Source organism: Pleurodeles waltl, chromosome 6, assembly GCF_031143425.1.
Source record: "Pleurodeles waltl isolate 20211129_DDA chromosome 6, aPleWal1.hap1.20221129, whole genome shotgun sequence".
Taxonomy (NCBI): Eukaryota; Metazoa; Chordata; class Amphibia; order Caudata; family Salamandridae; genus Pleurodeles; species Pleurodeles waltl.
Genome location: NC_090445.1, coordinates 482,518,961 through 482,543,954, shown reverse-complemented (window position 1 = coordinate 482,543,954; position 24,994 = coordinate 482,518,961). Strand labels below are relative to the sequence as shown.

At 43.8% G+C, this 24,994-nt stretch overlaps 1 long non-coding RNA gene across 1 annotated transcript; it reads right to left on the bottom strand.

Annotated features, from left to right (window-relative positions):
• Window positions 1-1,327: 1,327 nt before the first annotated feature.
• On the bottom strand, window positions 1,328-14,525 carry LOC138299914 (uncharacterized). Its single transcript, XR_011204852.1, has 2 exons — window positions 13,564-14,525; window positions 1,328-3,413 (listed from the first exon to the last, which is right to left on the bottom strand). It is a non-coding gene; the product is annotated as an uncharacterized lncRNA (long non-coding RNA).
• Between the last annotated feature and the right edge of the window lie 10,469 nt (window positions 14,526-24,994).

Below are 24,994 nucleotides of genomic sequence, written 5' to 3'. Positions count from 1 at the left end.
TTTGGCGCTTGAAATAATATTGTGTTCTACCCCTGGGTGACGGAGGTGTGATATTTTGAAGGTAATGTTTTTACCTTGTCATGTTAACCTGGGCATGGTTAGCTCGAGGCCTGTACCTGTGAAGATCTGCTCAATGGAGTGTTCACACTGCCTAGTTCTGTTTCTGTGCACAATTAGGCCCATATTTATACTTTTTAGCGCCGCATTTGCGTCATGTTTTGACTCAAAAGCAGTGCAAACTTACAAAATATGATTGTATCTTGTAAGTTTACGCCGCTTTTTCGTCCAAACATGACCCAAATGCAGAGCTAAAAAAAAGTATACATATGGTCCTTAGTATTGTAGATGTCCTGTCACGATGCAGAGTGTGCCAGTCAATTTCTCAATGGCCTCAAGAACCTCCAGGGGAGGTGAATGATGTGTGCACAAAACTCTAACAATGTACCACTGAAAAGATAGCTCAGTGGACAAATGCAACTACTGAAGTGATCTGACATCTAAATGTCTTCGGCTTGTACTTTAGGCACATCCTTCTGAGGTTGTTAATGGCGGTGCCACTGAGCTGGTTATTGATAATACATGTTTTTTGACCTTGATACTATTTCGTTTCCGAGTGCCTCACAGCTCATAATTTTTGTTTATTTAAAAGACGCGTGCCACGCATACACGCAAGGACGAAATTGAGCCTCTGAGGTCACAGAGCCTGCAGTTGGGGTGGCACTGTCAGAATGCCAGGCAGAGTGCTGTCCTCAATTAGTTTTTTCTCACCTTTGGTTTGCATGCACTTGTGGGAAAAGGAACCTGCTGCACAGGTAGGTGAGTGGCTCGGGGTCTAGAATAATGTAATGTGCTCTCTTATACGTCACTGGGGTTAATACTCACATGATGTCACCTCCATTGCTCACTTGACTTTCATGACTTTCATGAAATGTTACCACTGTGCCCTGCATTGTTGTACAAGCAGCACCCCATCTGCTATGTACATCAGACACACACCTGTAGTATCCCTGCCTTTTCTCTTGAGGAAGCTATTTTAAGTGAAGCATTTAATGATCATCATCATCTCGGCAAGTTTTCGTCGCCCTTAAAGCCAAACCTTAATGTTTTTCTTCTGTAAGGCTGTATGATCGCCCTACATACAACATGTGCTAATGTACAACGCCACCCAAGCACAAAGCATGCATAAAACTTGTGGCGCACTACTGAAAAAAGTACTTGCAATATGAGACTTGTTTGTAGGATGTATTTCTGCCTCTCACCTCCAAAATTCACATTTTGACGACTTAGAGACTTTGTAAGTGGGAGTTAGATTTTGCGCGCATCAAGGTCAGGCCTAACTCAACCAACCTTTATTTATAAACATCACAAAAGGTTAAATGAGACGAACAACAAAAATAGCTTCTGCTCCGGCAACGATGAAAGTATGTTTTTTCTTGTCCCAAATACATTTGTTCTAAATTCACACCATCCAGATGTTGCATTGAAGGGCTAATTCATGTTCTTTTGTTCCCTATGAAAAGCACTTGACTGACATTATGTAAAACACACTGAATATGTTGCATCAATTTAAAAAATTGAGTTTGAAACAATGAAACAGTGTAGATAAAACGGTAAAGAAATTGACACGTGGGCTAAATCAAACACTCCCATATAGTTATCGAATTTATAAAATTGGATTTCTGGTGCTCTCATTTAGTTCTCGTTTCGCTCATTGTTTGTCATTATTTTTGGTGTTTGCTGTACACCGACCTCTGACTTCAACTCTGGAAGCAACGGTGTTCCCACAGTGTATAAAATGGATTCGAAAAATAGATTGTCCTGTATATGCATTTTTACAGCGATGGTGTGCCACGACATCATTGTTTTGCCTTCGTATACTTATTGTTGGAGTTGTGTAAAGACAGCAGCTATGTCAAGTTGCAATGTTTGATGATGGACAATGCAAGAAAATACTTTAAGGAGAGCATTTTCCATTTTTCTTGGAAAGCAGTGGTGTGAGGGTTCATTCTTCAGCAAAACACATTTGGGGTGAGAGTGCTTCTGCTATAATTAGGTTTGAATGGATTTCCGCGGAACAATAACCTGCCTTTTTCTACTATTTTCAAAACCCCTTTTTTTAAAAAACTTCTCAAATTGTTTGGAAGAGAAGATGGTAAACTTTGCATATCACGAAAATGAGTGACATTTGGGGGAAATGTATAACTTTCTGACTTGATAATACCAATGTGTTTTGTGATTGGTGCTTGACAATATAACAGATTGCGTTTTTTGCTGCACTCACAGAACTGCATAAGAATAATGAAATGATTAATCCAGGCCTACAAGGTAATGGACTATGCATCTTTGAAAATTCCTTAATTGATCTCCTTTCCCTTTTCAGTACGTTGTTTGGCTGTTATGCCTGCTCTTTTGGCAGATCTTACTCATCACAAGGTTTAATTTACCCGAACATTGCATGGATGTTTTTTTCTATATTTTGTATTGAGTTTTCAAAATGTATACTACAGATCTCAGCCTACATTGGTTCAATTCCACTTAAGCAGAAGATCGACACTACAGATTGAATTAAATATGCAACATGCTCTTGTATCACAGCTCTAGAAGCTGCAAGTCTTTTTATCAAGTAAATTAGTCATTTTGTCAGAACAATTTATTTAAATGATCACACATTATGTATGGTTCAATGTAATGCATATTATTAAAATATAAATTAAAAAACAGGAAAACACACATCTAAGGCTTATGATATTTTCATTTTTAACAATTTTCATAACGATTCTCAGCCAGGACCCACACATTGTTTTTTTCAGTTAGACTTGTTAATTTTCACGTAATAAAAGATAGATTTCTGAAATATAATTTAGGTTCATTTTGGCCTGTTTTGCCTTTGTCTTACTTTGACTGCATTCTATTCCTTTTATAAGAAACACCTGAAATTCAGGCCAAGTTTTCGATGCATAAATGATTTATGATCACGTAAGTGATGATCACTAAACTGACTGATGCACGGGGAGAGAGGGCACAAAGGGATAAGCATTTGGGAACTGTGCACTATCGTGGTACCTGCGAAGGCCTGTACTCGTACACATGATTTCTTTTCCAACAAGGATTCAATTGCCTGTGAAGGCAGCATCCTCTTTGTGATGTTCATGGAGCTGACCACCTTCCGCCTTGCCCTTGTAGAGTAGCAACCATTCCTGATGTATCCCCATGCTTACTGTTCTTCACCCCACTGAAATCTGACTAGGAGCCACACAGACTCCGGTGGAATGAAGGACAGCACAGCCATGGAACAGTCACTCTTTTGACAGGATCCAGGCGTGAATGCGTGGAGGGTGCGGAGCAGGCCCAGAGGGGACCACTGGCATGATGTGTGTGGGGGGAGCTGGGAAGCCTCCAACTCTTGACAATACCTAGAAAGAAAAAAAAAACTCTTTAATTTGAGAACCCAGTAAATCAAGTATTAGACACTCTATTCTGTAAACAACACTGCACTATAGCACGAAACGTAAAACACAGCCTCTGTGCTTCTCCTTTGTGAATCTGTCAATTCCTTTTTTTGAGATCTGATTGGTGGGTCGGCGTCGCAACAATTCATTTTCATCAGTGACGTGCACTAAGCGTAGGTATCCGTTGGCCTGACAGCTGTGCGCGTGACATGCAAGCCCACAGTTCAGAGCAGAGCAGGTGACACATCGCTGCAGGTTCTGCTGTCATGGTGAATGACAGCAGAACGTAGGAACCATTTTTAGCGCAGTTATATTTCACAAACGTGCCTGCCATTAGTCTGTCATTGTTCCCAAACACAATAGCAGACATGTCTCTGAGCGTCTTACGACAACTGGCTGATGATGGAGCTGTGAAAAATGTGCGCGCACCGAGGCAGTGAACAAAGAGCGGACTGTCGTCTTAGCAGCACGTTTTGTGCCCCCATTGTGTGCTTCGCAGAAAAACTGTACACATGCCTGGTTTGCTGGGTAGGGTGGGTGGACCCCGAGGGCAGAGGAACTATTTTCCCAATTTAAATGGAAAACAGCGGTCTGGGTGGGATGATGCTAGCATGCAGCATAGAAGATGCAAATAAATGTTAGGTGATGCTCTTCCTTAGTACACATGAGTCATTGGTACCTGCTTGTGGCTATTTAAGTTGGTTCATCTGCACCTTCTCCTGTGGACATGGTTTTCCGAAAGACAGAGCTTAGTTAATGTGTTTTTGTTCTTATGTGTAAGTCCATAGGGCATGTTTGTTGGATTTCACATCTAGATGATATGGTTGCCCACTGCCCAGTGCTAGCAAGGAACATGACCCTTATTTTGCAGTTTCTGTGTTGGAAAGTGACACATTGCCATCACTATATCTGTGGCAGCTGTAAACATGTGGTGCTGGTGCTTCTAGGGTGTGCAGTTGTGCTTAACATAAAGACAATGTCATAGATGCCAGTGGAGCACTGACTTGGATTTAACGCTGTAGCAGAATGATAAAATTTTAGTTTTGTGACACCTAGTAGCTTTGTGACACCCCAAGGGATTGAAGTGGATTTGAACAGTGTATGTGAATAACAGGGTGGAGAGGGCATATCCAGTGTGCAGCACAAGCTGCAGAGCACTGTATGATGGCCTCAAAGGATCCCAGGATCCTTCTTGTCCTGTCCATGGACTTTGCTGACTTCTACCGTTGCTCATGTTCATGGTGCAGCACACGACGTGCTTTCCCCCCCCCCCCCCCCCACATTGTGTGTGCAGCACTTTTGTTTGCTACATTAGGGGAAGTTGGTAAGGCACAGATGGTAATGTATCCGTAGGGCTGTGCATTGCCTCGGGCCAAGTGAGGATGTGCCATCTCAACCCACCCTCCAGTGGATACCCATTGTGATAATATCTTGCCTACCACAGCACAAGCCTTGCAGATGGCATGGGTACAGAAATGCCAATGTGAGTACTACTAAACCATCAATGCACATATACTCTTGCGACAAGGGTTCAAACGACTAGACAGCCGAGAAAGGAAAGAATGGCTTTCACACTGTGAGGTCAGAATTCAAGCTATGTTAATGCTTTTGTTTATCGTTCTCAAATTGGGCATGTTGCAAAACATATTTGCTGTAGGACGTCAAACACAGAATTAGCATACATGATGGATGTGTATACCTGTGACTAGGCCGAGCTTGGTTATATGAACACAGGCACTACTCAAATGCAGCTGAAACTGAACCAGTATTTACCTAGCAGATTAGGCAAGGGAGGGGCAAGCAGCACCTCCACACTCCTACAGAATGCATTAAGAAATGTTCCTAAAGCCCTGAACTCCAGCTTTGTATTTTGCTCCTGTACACAGGGCATTTGTTGAATCATGTCTGCGATGTGCTTTATTCCTGAACATCCCTTCCTCTCACAGTTTGTTTTAAAAGGGAAGCAAACTGAAAAAACATGCGATTTTACAAGAGTAATATACCGTTTTCAGACTAAGCACATTTGTTTGCTAGCTTTGAAAGGCCGTTGTCCTGAACCATTAGCTTTTTTTTTTTTAAGAAAAGGGTATTCACCGACAACATATGTTAAAAATGTGTCAATGTCACATTGAAGCTTACAGGTCAATGAATTCTAATGCAACTGTTTTCAGATCTTTGTATTCCCGATATAGTGAATTGCGGCTAATCTTAAGTAGGAAAATATCCAGAGAATCCTCGAAAGACGTACATAATGCCATGGTGGGTGACAAACATGTGACCCTTTCCAAAATCCATTCAAATTAAATTATTGAGTAGTGAGCTTTTAATGTATGGCACAAATATCCACCTTTTGTTTCTGATTTACATTATAGAAAATTAAATTAAATTAACAAATATAAAAAACACAGTTTATCCAATATAGGCTGGAACATAACGAATGGAGCTGTGCAAAAATGTTTTGATAGTCATCAGATTCCACCCTTCTGGAAACCTTCTTTGACGAGCCCAAACATGCCTTGAGCTTGTAATGGGTAAATTCCAGAAACAGTTGGGCACAGCATGAAAAGGCTGCCAAAAATTCCTTTGCAGGGTCTGGGCCTGTTAGAAATACCAGAACTGCTCTCAACATGTTTTGGCGGGCTCCTGCAGAACTCAAAGCTTTTGACAATGCCTCACACCCTTGTTGCTTTACTAGTTGGGGGATCACGTTTGGCAAGTCAAAATAAAAGAAAGCTAGACGTCCTAGGACTTTCTACAATACTGTCCCTGGGATCACAGTTAGTAACATTTATTATTAAATATATTTGTGAGCATTTTGTGCAACACTGTTTATCATCTAGCATCATGTAATCGATTCACGTTGTTTTCTCCCACTCGTTGGTGTAGCTATTGCCTTTGGGCTCACCTTCGGATAACCTAACATTATTATAGCTGACTGAGACATTTGCAAACGTAGAGTTTAAAGAAACCAGTTGTCAGCAAATGACATCTTGTTTAAACTCTACAGTTCAACCGCAATCCAAATGAATTGTTTTATTTTCTTTCTGTATTTTAGTCATTCATGAGTTGTACTGGCATTCATAGAATACTAGTATGGAGATATGTTGTCTAGTTGCAATGTAACTTTTTTTCCAAAAGAACGTAAATAGAATATTTCAGCAATTAAAGGGTGAAATGAGGATCTAAGCTTGGTCAGAGTGGAGGTGAAGGGAACAGATTACAGAAATTAATTGATATGAGCCCAGGTATAAACATTAATGTTCACAGACTGCAATTCTTGCCTCCTGAATATTCTCAACCTGTAATTTGTCTCCAACTCAGTGGGAAGAGGCACTGTGAACTAGAAAGCAAAAACACTTTAGGAAAAAAAACCTGATCAGAGAAAACAGCTCTTCCTTGCATTTTTTTGTAAGTGTACAAGTAGCAGTTCCTATATGTCAATAGGTAGTGCTAGTGCAGGGGATTGAGGTTAAACTCAGATAAGAAAAGCACCCATTACTCCGAAGACGGATTTCGGTTAATGGGCACGAGTGATACAATGTACTCACTTCATTCAGTCCTGAATATTAGGAAGTAGTTGCCAGATTAGGGAATGATCGTACAATCACAAAAAGCGATTGCCCCAGATCGCACAACCTGTTCATGTGCAAGAGTTTAACTCCGGCCTTATGAAGAAGTGGGCCATCTATAGCCTACAAAGTGAATTCTAAAGTGTATTGCTTGTATTGCTTAAACGTAGGCATGGTTAGTGGAAATGATGCACTTCGATATTCAATCGCAATGTCCATATTTGTAGGCCTGTGCGAAATGCACAATTTGATTGCACAAAAGACTTGTGAACTCTGCATATAATAAAATGTTCAAACGTGAATTTCAACGGCATGGTTTAAATTCGGCATGAACCTATGCGTGTGCTTCTTGAATTAGAATTTAAGAGTACAGTAGGAACAACAAAAGTGGAAATTTGTAAATCGCGAGTGTGTGTGTATTGCAAGGGAGAGGAGGGAAAGAGAGAGGTGGAAGGGAAGAAATAAGGGAGTGGAGGACAGGATGGAGAGAGGCGGCAAAGAGAGAAGGAGCTGGAGAAAAGAGGGGAAGAGACAGAGAGGAAGAAGGAAACAGAAGTGAGATGGCAGAAGAAAGCAAAACACCTATCAGCCTGTGACAGCTTCAGAAATGAAATACAAGAATGTAAAGCAACCCCCAAAGCACGTGAACCTGCCAAGCTTTGTAAGCACGTGTAAAGCCATTAATCATGCCAAAAAATCATGAATACATGAGAGTGGGTCCTTAAAGGGAGAGGGGGAGGCTGCGAGAGAAGAAGAAAAAGAGAGTGCGGGTCTTATGGGGCAACCGAGAAATAAGAGTAACTAGAAGAGACAAAGTGGTGGGAAGAAGTGAAAGGGTGAGCTAAGAGAGAAAGCAGAAAGAACCACAGCGAAAAGGCAAGAAAGCTGTGACAAAGGGAGGTGAAGGATAAAGTGAGAACGTGAGAGAACGAGGGGGAGAGGAAAAATAGGCAGAAATAAAATGCACATACATACATGGTTCAAAAGAGAAAACAAGTCAGGATAGACAAAAAGAGAGAAAAGTGCTTTTATTGAAATGCTGGCAGGTTGTGGAAATCGTATTGCTAAGCTATATTTAAGAACTCTATTCGATTCTATCCCTGAGGTCAGGAGGATGTTCCTGTATTTCCCAAAGTACACGGATTAGTGCCCTAGAGATGCTGAAGCAGCACCGGGATGTGGGGGCGGGTAGAAGAGTTTATTAAAAGGAGAATGTGGGTACACTGGTTGCACTCAACAGCGAAGCTCTGCCTAACATGAAGCTTAACTGATGTCTATGTAAATCTGGCTTTTCTGTTCACCCACTATCTGTAGGTACAATCTTGATCACTAGCTATCTTATATATGATGTGCAGGGAGTGTCTTTCACTCAAGCTGGTGGCACGGCCCCCTGACTTATTGGTTCAGCCCACGCCAGTGTGTCTTTTAAAAAAATATTCCAGTCAGTTTCCAGGCGATTATTCCAATAATTTAGCAACACTTCATTTCAGTGCACAAGGAGAGGTAAAGAATGAATGGGAACCAACTCCTATCATCCCTCTCAAGTATCATTCAAAGACTGGGGTTCAGTTGCTTTACACCGCAGAGATATTTTTAATGCAGCATCCCAGGCCCAATCAATATTTAGGGGGCTCTATTTTCCAGAAATTTATTTGGTACTTTGGTTATTTCATCATCAAGTAGAGATGGTAATTTCTATTATTCGATGGCACGACCCCAGTTCTGTTGTCGTTGTCATCAACATTTGGTGAATCATCTGGAGATTGGTCACCTAGAATACGTTTGCCTGGTATCATCTCTTCTGAAGATATTCGGAAACATGTGACCATATCAATATTCACAGGCACATGATTTCATAGACATGGAGAAATTCTGTTCACAGAATTGGGTTTGGGTGCTTGGAGAGGATTAGACCGAACTGCACAGGTGCAATTTTTCACCAGCATTTCTTGATGAAATGGAATTGAATTGGACCAGAATTACAAGAACATTTTACATATTACAAGGGATTGCATTAGTGATGGTACATGTTTTACTGTTACGCCAGCTATGCCCTCCCAATTATTATAAGTACACACTGATTAGGGAAACAAGTAGAGTAACTTGCAAGTGCAAAATGTCAATTTTCCCCAATTCACAAGTGTCATCGATTGGTGCAAATGTTGCCACAAAATAGCACCTGAACCATTGAAATGCCCTATGATATAGGTGCACTAAAGTAAAGTTGCCATGATCGCTTCCCACTCCTGGAGTGGCCTGATTTTTATGTCTTTTGTGAGAATTATGGTATCCTTATTTGACATTGATGCCATCAAAACGGGATTGTATGTGGGGGTTTACAAGGATCACTTGCGAAGCTCCCTCCGTTCACACCTCTCAATGGAAAGGTTGGCAAAACCCAAATTTCAGTAAGGTTCGTTTCCAAGCATCTTCATTTGGGAAGTAGCAATCCTGCAGGTGTACTGGATTGACAGATGTTGTTTCTCACAGGTCGAGCATCAGATGTACCTTTCTGTGAATTGGCCTCCAGATTTCTCACAAATTCTATCTCTTTTCTCCAGGACTCACTCAGAACTGTACGTTGTTTTGTGTCTTCCATTTAACCTACTATCCAATTGTTTGAAGTGTTTATGGTCCTCTGAAAACTATTCCTCATTTGTGAATTCTAAGCTATTAAAAAATATCAACAAAATTATGCACTATATGTGTTGGCACTTCAGTAACATTAAGCATTTTCGCAAAAATATACCACACTAGTCATGTGGTAAAAAAAAATCAAAGAAAGGGAAAAGAAAAAAAGACGTATGAATTTAAAATGACATTTATGGCATTTTGTGGCCCTGTTTTATGTCAGTCACTCGCATATACTTTGGTTGGCTGCCTCTTTGACTTGGGGAAAATGTGACATTGTAGTTCTGACTTAGTGCAAACGGCTCGTGTAAGGGTAGCCACTTTGCCAGAAGTTCTGCAGAACAGAACAGTAGGGTGCTGCACGCATTTTAAATTTGAGCGATTGTTTTAATCGTCAGATGGTTTATTGGTAATATCCTAGGTCTCAAGCGGACCCATGTCATTGCAGTCAAATTCAGCTGCTTCCTGGGTCTTTTGCCATCTGAACGCTGAATGCTGGGACATGTCGTCCATACATACAGCAGGGAAATTACACCTTAAAATCGAGATCAAGTTAGAGGTTGGCTAAAAGTAACGACTGGCTGATGCTGACCCTCAGGAGGTGGGTCAGTTGATGGCTTCGTATTGTAGCCCAGTTAGGGAGCTGAGCTTCAAAAGGGCTTGCACAGAGAGAACATCACTTTCTGTCGAACCGTGTATGTACGCCTATGGATCATTTAATACTTATAATGGGTGCAGCACTACCACACTTGCACTTCTTAGCAAGATTTTAACACTTTCAATGAGACAGCACTGCCACACTGCTCAGCAGTGGCAATTCTCAACAAGATTCTAGGACTTTTAATGAGATAGCAGTACCACCCTTGCACTTCTGAGCTAGAGTCTAACACTTGTGATGGGACAGCACTACTACACTTCGACAGCACTACTACACTTCGACAGCACTACTACACTTTTTTAACAGTTTTAAAGGGACATCACTACCACACTGCTCAGCACCGGCACTTCTAAGCAAGATTCTAACACTTTTAATGGAGCATTACCGCAGCACTGTTCAGCAAGATTCTAACTCTTTTAAAGAGACATCACTACCACACTGATCAGCACCGCCACTTTTAAGCAACACTTTTATTGAGACAGCACAGGGTACTCTCCACGGGATTCTAATGGTTTTATTGAGCTAAAACTCGTAATTTTCTGCACTGTTCCAGTATTTTTTTTTATTTAGTCACCTAGCACAACTGAGCAAGTTTCAAGCTCCTTTAAATGCCTTATTCACAGGACGGCATTATTTTTATGGGGTAGAGGCGGCCCTTATAGCAGAGGTTCCAGAACATTTTGTGAAAGGGTACCAGCGACCCTATAAAAGTCCTGAGCTTATAATGTGCTCCTTAAAAAATGTGGGCCTGAGAAGCAGAGGTTCCAATCCCAGGGGACACATCCTGCCCTTTATCATTCTCAGGTATATAAGTCTCACAGGGCGGCCTGCTTTCAGGACTTACACTATATTCCTGGCAGTAAGAACATCAGCGTAGACATACAGGAGAACCTATTTAACATGTCCTTAAAGAAACATGGTTTCAAAATGGCGGCGTCTTTCACAGAACACTGAAGTGCAGCCAGGATAAAGTCAGCGACTAGGCAGACCTTTAAATTCAGGAATAACCAGCAGCAGGAGATGAACAGAAAAGAAGGGGTCGTTTTTTTTTGTTTTTTTCGGTCGTCACTTAAAGTGATTATTGGGTAAACTCCCTGCTCTCGATAATTCAGGGCGGTTGATTTTTTTCCTAAACTCTGCAATATTTTTAGGCATTTACTGTGTTTACAAGGGCGGGAAACGCACCAAAATTGCACTAAATATCACCACACCTTGAGACATCTCTGTCAGTGGCCGTAATGACAACATTTGAAAGTCTGAGGCTACTACGAAGAGAAGGAAACCAAGTGTTGCACTAACACAAGTGACGCACTAACACGGGCCTCATTAGACACACTTACTTGCCAAGTCAAGACCTATTCGATGATCCGATTCACGCAGTGTTCCTAACACTTCCTTCCAATAGTGTTTTAAATCCCCGAAGAACCTGATACGGAAATTGAGGACATGCATGCATCTGCCAGTCTGGCCCATCTCACCTGTGGAGTGCTCTGAAAATCCTAGCTTCCTGCTAGCAGCATGGCATTATTGGAGCTGAACGCCAAAACACATTTTAGTAAAAGGCAATGACAAATCCTATAGTGTACAATGGTAGCAAAAAGCCATTGCCGCTAGCCGTATGACACATGAAATTAGGTTACATGTCAGCCACACCTTGATTTTTTTTTTTTTACGTACAGTTTTCCGGCTTACCATTTGAACAAAGTGAGTGACCTTTTGTTGTGCTAATTGCCATATTGAATCCCTTATTCTCTCAAACTGGGAATGCTTAGAAACAGATCAACCCCGTTGCTGGACACGGTCTTTGTAGATCTGCACATGTTTTGTTGGGACAAGTTGAAACAAAGAGATTTTGGCTGCTGACCAGGAGATCCCATCCTGTGCCCAGTTAACACGGCCTTATGGGAACGTCATTGTGGCTCCGCCTCCTGTATATACCAGTAACAGCACAAGAAGACGGGCTTCACTGCCTAGATGGCCTGTGTTTGAAGTACTGGCACGCGGGTATGGCGCTGCTGCAAATATTAAGATTCCGTGTCCTTCCAAACACTTCCATTAAAAAGAACCACATTGGTTCTGCTGGATTCAATTCAGAAAATGTGAATGCTAATGATCTCAAATGATGTTTCACACTTTGCGACAAGCGTGGAGCACGTTTACAGCAACCATATGTTCATTTCGATGCGACAGCAGATGCTTGACAAATTACGCCACAAACACGGATCTTAAGATAGCGGTTGATGCATTCCAATGCAGATTTGAAGTGCTGCAAATAATACGTGTACTAGTTCTAAACAATGCTGTACTTACTCTCCCCCCTGTTGCAGCTAAGTGCTTTCTGAAAAACTGTGTTTTCGCGTGAAATGTGGTGAATGTAGACCATCTTGTCCCAGAAGAACTGGTGAAGGCAAAGGCGTCCTAAATTCCCGATTACAAATACAAGGAAACAGTGGTACTGACAAAAGAAGGCTAAAGCGGAAAATCTTACAGCCCTCTTGGCTTCTCTTCTGAGGATTCCAAAAGCCCGTGCTTGTTATAATGATTTCTCGCAAACAGGTCGTGCTGACTTGAATGAGACGCTTTCATAACGTATGAAACACCTGCGCGTGCGCAGTTAGTCACTTTGGGAGTCCCACCTATACACATTAAGCTGGACTAAAACCAAGGCCCGAGAAGGTAAACAACCTCTGAACACATACTTAGCCACCAAGCCATTCTGCCATGTGGATCCTACAACTCAACGAGTTCTTCAATTTAGTCTACATATCTTCCATACCATGTATGAAATTATGTTTCATCAAAATAATATTAAGAAACAAATGCATTTGTCTTATAAGAACACAACCTTTCCTCATTGCCTGTTTCTGTAAGGTGTCCTGGGGCAACACGAATACCGTGATATATAAAGTAGTGACACTCTCATCAGGTGACAGAGTCCTGTGCATTGAGCGCCTGTTGCAAATGTCTGTATTTACCCTACAGGCGCAAGCATAATTTAGGGCCATCTCGGACTTTTATTTCTCAGTGGTGGATGAAAAGGGTCCGCTGAAGATTGATACTAGTAAAGCGTATTTTCAATTGACAGGGCAAGTTCAATTTGCAGTATCTGCTATATAAAAACGACAAATATCATTAGCAGTATTTTTATGAAAACGCACAGAATATTTTACGCTGCTGATACCAAATTTGCTGACGAAAAACAACTCATGGTCAAATGCTAAAGAAAGGAGCACATTTGATTCCTTTACTCACTTACCTTCCCCTCATACACGAGGTCGCTGTCCAGGTTACGAAATGTCTGTTTTTCCGCTTTCGACGAAGGCGAGAAAAGGTAGCAGTTAGGGGTTAAGAATGACCAGTACCTGATCGTTAGAGGGAAGTAAATGGAAAGACAGAGTGAAGACAGGTGGGATCTTGCATGCAATGCGGGGAGGTTAACCGGCAAGTTTTTTTTTTTTTTTTTTTTAAGTAACTGCCTTCGATCTGGTTCTAAGCGCTACTTATTTTGGAACATAAGTGAGCTCAGTTACTTAGCGAGATAGTGAATTAATCAACACCACATGGTTTGGTTCAGAGTGATTGAGCTGAAATTACAATCGATTCTAGTACTGCTGGTGCCTCAGTGGATAATGCAACCACGTCTGGCGAAGGGCCACTGGATGGCTGTCTTTTGATGCATTGCTCGCCCACAAGTAAACACCTCACGTTTGCTTACCTCGTCCACGCGCGATTCCCTGCTACAACTGTCTCTTATCTTCTTCCTGTATTTTATAGTTATTCCTCTCTCTGTTTGTCACGCCTGTTTAGATAACTTCAAATCTTCGAGAGGTACCAGTTCCCCGTGATGTTTTCCAATTAAATAAATAACTGTCGTGGCCACAAAAAGAAACCAAAGGTCAGCGAAGCACCAGGGGACCCAGTGCCCCTCTGTCCATCCCAACCCTGAATTGCCTCTGCTTACGACCTTTGAAACAAATCGCCTGAAGAACAGAAATCGGGCGGGAAAGTCGAAAGTGAGTTAAACGGAAAAGAACAGGTAAAGGCAGGAGGAGTTGAAGAAGCAAGGCAGTTGTGGCGCATTTTGGGGAAATCTGATCGACGGGAAAATAGTAAGATAAAGTCAGAGGAAATATGTCACAGGAAAAGGGCGCAAGTGCGGAGAAGGGTGGCCCAGGTAAGGAAAACAGAGGAGACAATCAAACAAGGGAAGGGACGGAGGGGAATGGCTGCCTATTTAAAGGAGCCTCCCTTGAGACTCGCCCTTTATCTCAGGCAGGGCGCAGGAGGGTTCAGCTTACCTGAGAAGGGCGACCAATGGCCATGGGGAATTTACTGCCGAGTCCCGCCCCTTCTGAGGTGAACCCTCCAGGGTGTAGCCGCGGCCCAACCCAGTGTCAACCTGACAGCAAACCTACCTCTGCTCAAAAAAGTGAAGTCTCCTGAAAGATAAGTTGTGCCGCAGTGCTGGCCTGGTCAGGACACAGGGTAAAAAAAAAACACAGAATGTATATCAGTTTGTTTGATTTTCAGTGGGGTAAAGCCTAAAACGGTTCCATCTAAATAACACACAGACTGTAGTAGACTTGTTTCTTTGCGAAACTCACGGCGAAGAGACTCCTCCAGATTCCTGAACCTGAGATGCTCAGACAACGGAGCTGTGGTCATTGCTCTATTTGACAACTATGACGCTTTGATTGTGGGGCTACCTAGATAGAAAGGCACAGCAAGTGGCTTCGCCCGCCTCTGTGCGCTTGATAGGGGAGCTCAAGAGGGTAACCCACTCCACTGGTGCGTAGCAAGGGGAATTATTTGATATTACATAGCTTACATTACTTTGTGCGTCACATAATTCAGGCACACTTTACCCTATGGACAAAATACCCTGATGTACACCTGGTAAAAGCCATACTCCTGGGAACAAAATCATTTGGGTGGCTAGCACGTCCAAGCTTGTTTCAAAGAAGACGTGTGTATTTTTTAATGCAGCTCCCATACACCATTAACTCACTGCCAGTTTCAACTACAAAAAGCCTCACCTTTCACCATCTTTCACTAACTTAAAGACCTATCTCTTCTAGTGGACGTAGGAGACTTAGAACAGTAGGACCAAGAAGCAGCTGGTTGATGCAGTATAGCTGTTTTACCACACTCGATCGCTCACATCCTTCTGTCATTCATAGATTCATTCATTCATTCACTCAATCATACACTATTACCCCTGTTGGTCATTTCAGGGCCCCTCTTCCTCAGTGAACCATCCAGTCGCAAGGCATTCTATCCACAGGGACGTGGGGTTTCAGCACTGTGCTATGGAGGTACATTCATTCACCTCTATTGCTGTGTGCAGCACTCTAGAAGCAGCGTGAATACTGTTTTTAGGTCTAGACAAGGTGGTGTGCACATCTATACATTTGTTTATGTAAAGCTGCACGGAGCAGTGACCCTTACCTCCCAGTCACTGGAGAAGATTGATGACAGTCTGAGTACCCAGGTGTGTACTCGTTTTTACGGCAGAAGGAAACAGACACCGGTAGCAGGAGCTCATGCAGAAAGTGTGTGTGAGTGTGTGTGTGTGTGGGCGGGGGGGGAGGGGGGTGGAGGGCGGATTTGAAAGATTATTTTGTGAAATGCCTTTTAAGTTACTCTTTAAAAGTAATGTCATGAGTCCCTTTCCTTTGGGACGCTAGCAATGTATCCTATGTAGACGAGGCCTGACCCAGGCCCCAATCTGGGAGCCAGAGCAGAGAGCAGATAGAATATATATTTAACTTCGCCCAATCTAATTGAATCTCCTCCAGAAGTTGAAATTTTTTTGACCGATAACATGACTAAGGCAGTAGAGCTAGAGCAATTGTCAGGGTCACTAACTTTGACCAAGTAGAGAAATACAATTGCATCAGAAGTTATCTATTCCTCAAGGATGCAACTCTGCAAAATTAGTCAATCATGGCTGCTTATGTATGTGTTCACATGTTAATCCATTGGTTTCCATCTTGAAATGTTTTTATTCTTGAAGCATAACAAACCAAAACAAATGGCTGACCATGCGTCAGCAGGCCTATGCACGAGTGGCCATCTTGGAATGGTTTCTATAATTTGAAAAAATAAGTAAAACTGAAAACATTCCAAGATGACTACCTATATGAGCGCATGGTCTGGGCCTCTCTTAGTGACCTTTTTGTTATACAAGATTCTTACTTTGTCATTCTGATTTGGCCATAAAATTCAGAAACAAAGTATGCACAGTGATCACGCAAAAAAAGGCAGAAGTGAACTGTTTTAGCACAGTGTGGCATCTTGCCTCTCTAAAAAGTAATTTACAAAATGTAACATAACAATGAAGCTGGGGTCAGAAGGAGACTGGCGGGGAAGTAATGGACAACTAGCTTGCTGGTGAGCAGATAGATGCCAGAGAATTCTCGGGGTTAATTATTCACCTGCCATAGGATGTTGGACAGTGGTTGGATGTGGTTCCTAAATATATGTTGGGCACGAAACACACCTGTGAGCACCGGATCAGGCTTGGAATGAATTTTCATGGGCAGTTAGCCTGAACCTTTGCCACTATTTTGATATTGAAATTGATAAGAGAGATGGGTCAGTAGTCAGAGCACTGCAGTGGGACCATGCCCAGTCTTTGAATGAGAGTGACAACTGCTTTGTTAGACTCCCAATAAAGGCCTCCTAAAGATTCAGTCTCTTTGAGCACTTAATTCGGGACTTGGGATGCCAGTGTTTTTTGTTATCCTGCAGAATGTGCACAGCAGACCCTTGTCTGCCAAATCTTTGTTATAAGGGAGCTCTAAGATCCCTTCCTTGATTTCCTCTTTTGTGATTTTGCCCTCTTGCAATTACGTTATTTCCTCGGTACAAGACTTGTCTGGGCAATCAGAGTGATATGGATCCTGGAAGCAGTTTGCAAAAAAGGCCGTTATGGTAACTGGGTGTGTTATAAGTGTGCTGGTGTCATCCTATATCACAGGATTGTTTAATTTTGATTTCCTTCACCAAAGTTGGGCCACTACCAACATGCCCGCTTTCTTACGCTACTGATAATATCGCCATTTCAGACACATTTAATTGCATTCTACAATAGACATGAAGAGTGTAGTTAGATCATACTTCTTCAATTCTAGATCCCTCATCAACGCCAAGGTGGCAGTCTCAATATAAGAGGCAGTGAGGATTCTGATTTTGAATTCCAAGGTGGTCTAGTCATTCCTTAACCACTTCGCTGCCAGGCCTTTTCCCCCTCCTGTGCCAGGCCTTTTTTTGCCTATTTGGGGCAGTTCGCGCTTAGGCCCGCATAACTTTTTGTCCACATAAGCTAACCAAGCCAAATTTGCGTCCTTTTTTTCCAACATCCTAGGGATTCTGGAGGTACCCAGACTTTGTGGGTTCCCCTGAAAGAGGCCAAGAAATTGGCCAAAATACAGGGAAAATTTTGTTTTTTTCAAACAAATTGGAAAAAGTGGCTGCAGAAGAAGGCTTGTGGTTTTTCCCCTGAAAATGGCATCAACAAAGGGTTTGCGGTGCTAAACTCAGCAGCTTCCCAGCTTTCAGGAACAGGCAGACTTGAATCAGAAAACCAAATTTTTCAACACAATTTTGGCATTTTTCTGGGACATACCCCATTTTTGCAATTTTTTGTGCTTTCAGCCTCCTTCCAGTCAGTGACAGAAATGGGCATGAAACCAATGCTGGATCCCAGAAACCTAAACATTTCTGAAACCTAGACAAAATTCTGAATTCAGCAAGGGGTCATTTGTGTAGATCCTACAAGGGTTTCCTACAGAAAATAACAACTGAAAAAGAAAAATATTGAAATTTAGGTGAATAAAACATAAATGTTTCTCTACGTTTTACTCTGTAACTTTTCCCTGCAATGTCAGATTATCGAAAGCAATATACCGTTACGTCTGCTGGACTCCTCTGGTTGCGGGGATATATAGGGCTTGTAGGTTCATCAAGAACCCGAGGAACCCAGAGCCAATAAATGAGCTGCACCCTGAGGTGCGTTTTCATTCTATAACGGGTATACAGCAATTTATTTGCTGAAATATAAAGAGTAAAAAATTGCTATCAAGAAAACCTTTGTATTTCCAAAAAGGGCACAAGATAAGGTGTTGAGGAGCAGTGGTTATTTGCACATCTCTGAATTCCGGGGTGACCATACTAGCATGTGAATTACAGGGCTTTTCTCAAATAGATGTCTTTTTTACACACTCTCCTATATTTGGAAGGAAAAAATGTAGAGAAAGACAAGGGGCAATAACACTTGTTTTGCTAATCTATGTTCCCCCAAGTCTCCCGATAAAAATGATACCTCACTTGTGTGGGTAGGCCTAGGGCCTGCGACAGGAAACGCCCCAAAGTGCAACGTGGACACATCAAAATTTTTGGAAGACAACAGAGGTGTTTTTTGCGAAGTGCCTACCTGTAGATTTTGGCCTCTAGCTCAGCCGGCACCTAGGGAAACCTACCAAACCTGTGCATTTCTGAAAACTAGAGACCTAGGGGAATCCAAGGAGGGGTGACTTGCGGGGCTCGGACCAGGTTCTGTTACCCAGAATCCTTTGCAAACCTCAAAATTTGGCTAAAAAAAACACATGTTCCTCACATTTCTGTGGCAGAAAGATCTGGAATCTGAGAGGAGCCACAAATTTCCTTTCACCCAGCGTTCCCCCAAGTCTCCCGATAAAAATGATACCTCACTTGTGTGGGTAGGCCTAGCGCCCGCAACAGGAAACGCCCCAAAGCGCAACGTGGACAAATCCAAATTTTTGGAAGACAACAGAGGTGATTTTTGCGAAGTGCCTACCTGTAGATTTTGACAAAACACAGCTGTCAGGGCACCCATGAATCTATAATTCCAAGTAAGTAATATATCAATATGTAATGTATAATGGCATTAATACCATGGAGAGTTTCAAGCTCAATTTATTGTTCAACAAAAAAGTTCATCATAGTAACCACAGAATTGTCCTTTGACATCCATGTTCATGTAGTAAACACAGTATTGAAGTCAGTATCCATGTAGCACATACAGCCACAGCCAACACGTGTTTCGTCCTATGAGAACAGTACTCTCACGGACTTCATCAGGGCTTAACTCAAATTATATCTACATGTATAACCAGTATCATTAAGAACCGTCCAGAGTCTGAGTAAAATATATATAATATCCAACATTAGGATGCAAATGAAGTATTCAAGAACCGTTTCCTATCGTATACGTAAGTAGCCATCATCAAGAAAGGCAACGACCGCGGTCGAAATCCCCCCGCGGCGTCCTCTGTATCGGTACATTAATCTCGAACCACTTGCGTGGGTAGGCCTAGCGCCGGCGACAGGAAACACCCCTGAGCGCAATTTGGACACATCCTAAATTTTGGAAAAAAACAGAGGTGTTTTTTGCGAAGTGCCTACCTGTAGAGTTTGGCCTCTAGCTCAGCCGGCACCTAGGGAAACCTACCAAACCTGTACATTTCTGAAAACTAGAGACCTAGGGGAATCCAAGGAGGGGTGACTTGCGGGGCTCGGACCAGGTTCTGTTACCCAGAATCCTTTGCAAACCTCAAAATTTGGCTAAAAAAACACATGTTCCTCACATTTCGGTGACAGAAAGTTCTGGAATCTAAGAGGAGCCACAAATTTCCTTCCACCCAGCGTTTCCCCATGTCTCCCGATAAAAATGATACCTCACTTGTGTGGGTAGGCCTAGCGCCCGCGACAGGAAATGGCCCAAAACACAACCTGGACACATCACATTTTTTCATAGAAAACAGGGCCTACCTGTGGATTTTGGCCTCTAGCTCAGCCGGCACCTGGGGAAACCTAGCAAACCAGCGCATTTATGAAAACTAGAAACCCAGGGGAATCCAAGATGGGGTGAATTGTGGGGCTCTGACCAGGTTCTGTTACCCAGAATCCTTTGCAAACCTCAAAATTTGGCTAAAAAAACATGTTTTCCTCACATTTCAGTGACAGAAAGTTCTGGAATCTGAGAGGAGCCACAAATTTCCTTCCACCTAGCGTTCCCCCAAGTCTCCCGATAAAAATGGTACCTCACTGGTGTGGGTAGGCCTAGCGCCCGCGACAGGAAATGGCCCAAAACACAACGTGGAAACATCACATTTTTTCATAGAAAACAGTGCCTACCTGTGGATTTTGGCCTCTAGCTCAGCCGGGCCCAGGGGGGGCAGAAATGGCCTAAAATAAATTTGTCCCCCACCCCCAACCCCCCTGCCCCCCCGGGAGCGACCCTTGCCTATGGGGTCGCCCCCCCTTGCGTGACATTGGTGCCAAAAAAAGAAATCCCCGATGCCTAGTGGTTTCTGCCCCCCTTGGGGCAGATTGACCTACAATCGGCCAATCTGCCCCCAAGGGGGGCAGAAATGGTCTAAATACAATTTGCCCCCCAGGGGAGCGACCCTTGCCTAATGGGTCGCTCCCCATCTCTACAAAAACAAACAAACAAACAAAAAAAAAACACAAAAAAACAATTTGCCCTGGTGCCTAGAGGTTTCTGCCCCCCCGGGGGCAGATCGGCCTAATACCAATAGGCCGATCTGCCCCCAGGGGGGGCAGAAATGGCCTAAAATAAATTTGCCTCCCCAACCCCCCCGGGGAGCGACCCTTGCCTGCAAGGTCGCTCCCCTTGCTTGACTGCGCAAAAAAAAGATCCCTGGTGCCTAGTGGTTTCTGCCCCCCTAGGGGGCAGATTGACCTACAATCGGCCAATCTGCCCCCAAGGGGGGCAGAAATGGTCTAAATACAATTTGCCCCCCAGGGGAGCGACCCTTGCCTAATGCGTCGCTCCCCATCTCTAAAAAAACAAACAAACAAAAAAAAAAACCCCACAAAAAAAAATTTGCCCTGGCGCCTAAAGGTTTCTGCCCCCCCGGGGGCAGATCGGCCTAATACCAATAGGCCGATCTGCCCCCAGGGGGGCAGAAATGGCCTAAAATAAATTTGCCCCCCCACTGCCCCCCGGGGAGCGACCCTTGCCTGCAAGGTCGCTCCCCTTGCGTGACGGCGCAAAAAAAAGATCCCTGGTGCCTAGTGGTTTCTGCCCCCATTGGGGGCAGATTGACCTACAATCGGCCAATCTGCCCCCAAAGGGGGCAGAAATGGTCTAAATACAATTTGCCCCCCAGGGGAGCGGCCCTTGCCTAATGCGTCGCTCCCCATCTCTAAAAAAACAAACAAACAAAAAAAAAAACACAAAAAAACTATTTGCCCAGGCGCCTAGAGGTTTCTGCCCCCCCTGTGGGCAGATCGGCCTAATACCAATAGGCCGATCTGCCCCCAGGGGGGGCAGAAATGGCCTAAAATAAATTTGCCCCCCTCACCCCCCCCCCCGGGGAGCGACCCTTGCCTACAAGGTCGCTCCCCTTGCGTGACGGCGCAAAAAAAAGATCCCTGGTGCCTAGTGGTTTCTGCCCCCCTTGGGGGCAGATTGACCTACAATCGGCCAATCTGCCCCCAAGGGTGCCAGAAATGGTCTAAATACAATTTGCCCCCCAGGGGAGCGACCCTTGCCTAATGCGTCGCTCCCCATCTCTAAAAAAACAAACAAACAAAAAAAAAACACAAAAAAACGATTTGCCCAGGCGCCTAGAGGTTTCTGCCCCCCCTGTGGGCAGATCGGCCTAATACTAATAGGGGGCAGAAATGGCCTAAAATAAATTTGCCCCCCTCACCCCGCCCGGGGAGCGACGCTTGCCTACAAGGTCGCTCCCCTTGCGTGACGGCGCAAAAAAAAGATCCCTGGTGCCTAGTGGTTTCTGCCCCCCTTGGGGGCAGATTGACCTAAAATCGGCCGATCTGCCCCCAAAGCGGGCAGAAATGGCCTAAATACAATTTGCCCCTCCAGGGGAGCGACCCTTGCCTAAGGGGACGCTCCCCATCTGTAAAACACAATAACAACAAAAATCCCTGGTGCCTAGTGGTTTCTGCCCCCCGTGGGGGCAGATCGGCCTAATAAAAATAGGCTGATCTGCCCCCATGGGGGGCAGAAATGGCCTAAAATAAATTTGCCCCCCAAGGGAACGACCCTTGCCTAAGGGGTCGCTCCCCTTACGTGAAAAACAAACAAACAAAAAAAACTCCCTGGTGTCTAGTGGTTTCTGCCCCCCTTGGGGGCAGATTGGCCTCATAAAAATAAGCCAATCTGCCACCAAAGGGGGCAGAAATGGCCTAAATATAATTTCCCCCTATGGGAGCGACCCTTGCCTAAGGGGTCGCATCCCACACCTAAAAAACAAAAGAAAACAAATAAAAAAACAAACCAAAAAAAAGTATCCCGGGTGTCTAGAGGTTTCTGCCCCCAGGGGGGGCAGAAAAGGCGTTAAAAAAAAATGACCCCCTGGGAGCGACCCTTGCCCAAGGGGTCGCTCCCTTCTGTCAATTTCATAGAAAAAAAAAAAATCCCTGGTGTCTAGTGGGGTTTCAAAAGCCGGATTGCAAGCAATCCGGCTTTTGAAACCCTCGGAGAGACTTCAAAGGGAAGGAAATACATTTCCTTCCCTTTGAAGCCCCTCCGGGCCTCCCCCACGTGATCGAAAGAGAAATGCTGAGCATTTCTCTTTCGATCGCGCTGGAAGCTCTGCTTCCAGCGCGATGGGGGAGGTTGTGTGATTGTCAGCGCGCGCTCGCGCGCTGACGTCACAGGGGGGGTGGGGGGGGGGGTCGGGGGTTGAAGGGGAAGGGATTCCCCTGTCAGCCCTGACCTAGGGGGGTGGGGGGGCGGCCCTCGGGAGGAGCGCTAGCGCTTCTCCCGAGGGCAGCATTCAGGACGTAATGGTTACGTCCATGGCGCCACACGGGCGCTGCCATGGACGTAACCATTACGTCCGTGGCGGGGAAGGGGTTAATTTCTGGTTATGCAGGTCTGAGTCCTGGATCATGGCCCCCAGGGGTGGCTCATCTGCTATGGTGAAGGAGCGTCACCCCTCTACCAGCAGCAGCAGCTGCAAACCATTTGCAGTAAAAACATAACAAACGATGTTTATTATGTTTTTGCTGTAAAAGGAACAGGGCCATCGGCGTGACAGGGACAGAGGGGCAGTGCACAGCACTCCCTCTCAGTGTGCATGTATGGTTGGCTGGCTGTCTCGGGCCGGCCAAGCATGCATGCACACTAGGCTCTCTCCAAGCCAGCAACGTAGTGCCATGCTGGAGAGAGCAGGCAGAGGCTCCCACTCTGCCTCAGAGTGTCCTGGCTGGGTGCTCCGTCCATCCTTTTGCTGCTTCCATGCTGCCAGTTGTGTTAGGATTGGACACAGGGCAGGCTGGGAGCCTGTGTCTGCAATTCAGGACCGGAGTGGATCAGAGCGGCAGCATGGTGTAAGAGGCATGTTTTTTAAGATTATTATATTTTTTTTTTTTGGTCAGTTCCCCTTTCTGGTGACCCATAATATCTGTGACAGTAAGACTGAATCTCTGTACACCCCCATATAGTCATGCAGTTATTTCTTCAGGGGGGATTTCTCTGGTGGCAGTCTATATCTGGAGGCACATCAAAAAAGAGTACACAGTTCCTAGACACCAAAAATAAAAATAAAAGTACAGGTTTGAACTCCGACCCTTCCAGTATTCAGAAGTACAGGCCCTGTATACATTGACGTGCCTACAGTTTAATCATACAGCCACTGTATTTCTTAGCTGTGGTGCATTTCTAACATGGACAATCGAGATACATTTTAATAGATTAAGTCCTCTACTATATTATGTTTCATTAACATCACAGACGGTTGTGCATATTCATGCCCAGTCCTATGGTTAAGGTTCCCCTTTCTTTTTATCCGCAGTGTTTATCGCTGTGAGTAGATTATTTAAATAAAAGCAAAATATATTGGCACTTTCCATCTATGCTTTTTCATGCAATTCGTATTTGTATTACTTTTCAAGTTTTGCCTGTTCATGGTACTCTACTGCTACCGGTCCTCCACATCTTTGTGTAAGGGAAGCATTGGATAACCCTATCCTATAAGAGACTACTAGTGCAACCGATACTGAATTAGTGTTGCCCTTTGAATAACCTTACACGTAGTTGTTCCCCTTTCTTTCTTTTTGTGATTTAATTAGAGTCATGTGAGTCCTTTGGTCCGCCTGATCCCAAGGAACCCATTCCAGGAGGGGAGGGTTAGGAGTATATCTTCATGCTTATTAAGGCATGGCTTTTTGACTTATGACACCTTATTTTCACACTGATTGTAACTACACGATACAGTGTTTTTAATAGATTGGTGTTTTTGACCATGCTTTCATATAACAACTTGTTCTCTTTCCACACAGGTCCATCTACTTAGGGTTTTCACAGTGTAGTGTTATGTAAGTAATTTTTATTACCTAATGACCCATTGGAGGCATACAGTACAGCAGAAATAATTTTTGTAAGTATTGGTCCTGACGAAACGCCACTTGATCCGTAGGGACATCTAAGGCGCAAAACATGTTGACCATATATGTGACCACACACGTAAGCTAAAGGGAAGATTGCCCCTACTAGCTTTTTTGTTTTTCTGAGAGTGGGGGATCTTTATTCCTTGCCTACTCCTGATTTGTTTTTAACATTGACCAAGGCCCCCCACTTTAATAAAACTCATTGCTAGGAGGTCCTTGAGCCAATTTTATTCTTTTTCATTTCTCTTCTGCTTTTCACTTGTCTTGAGGCACACGCT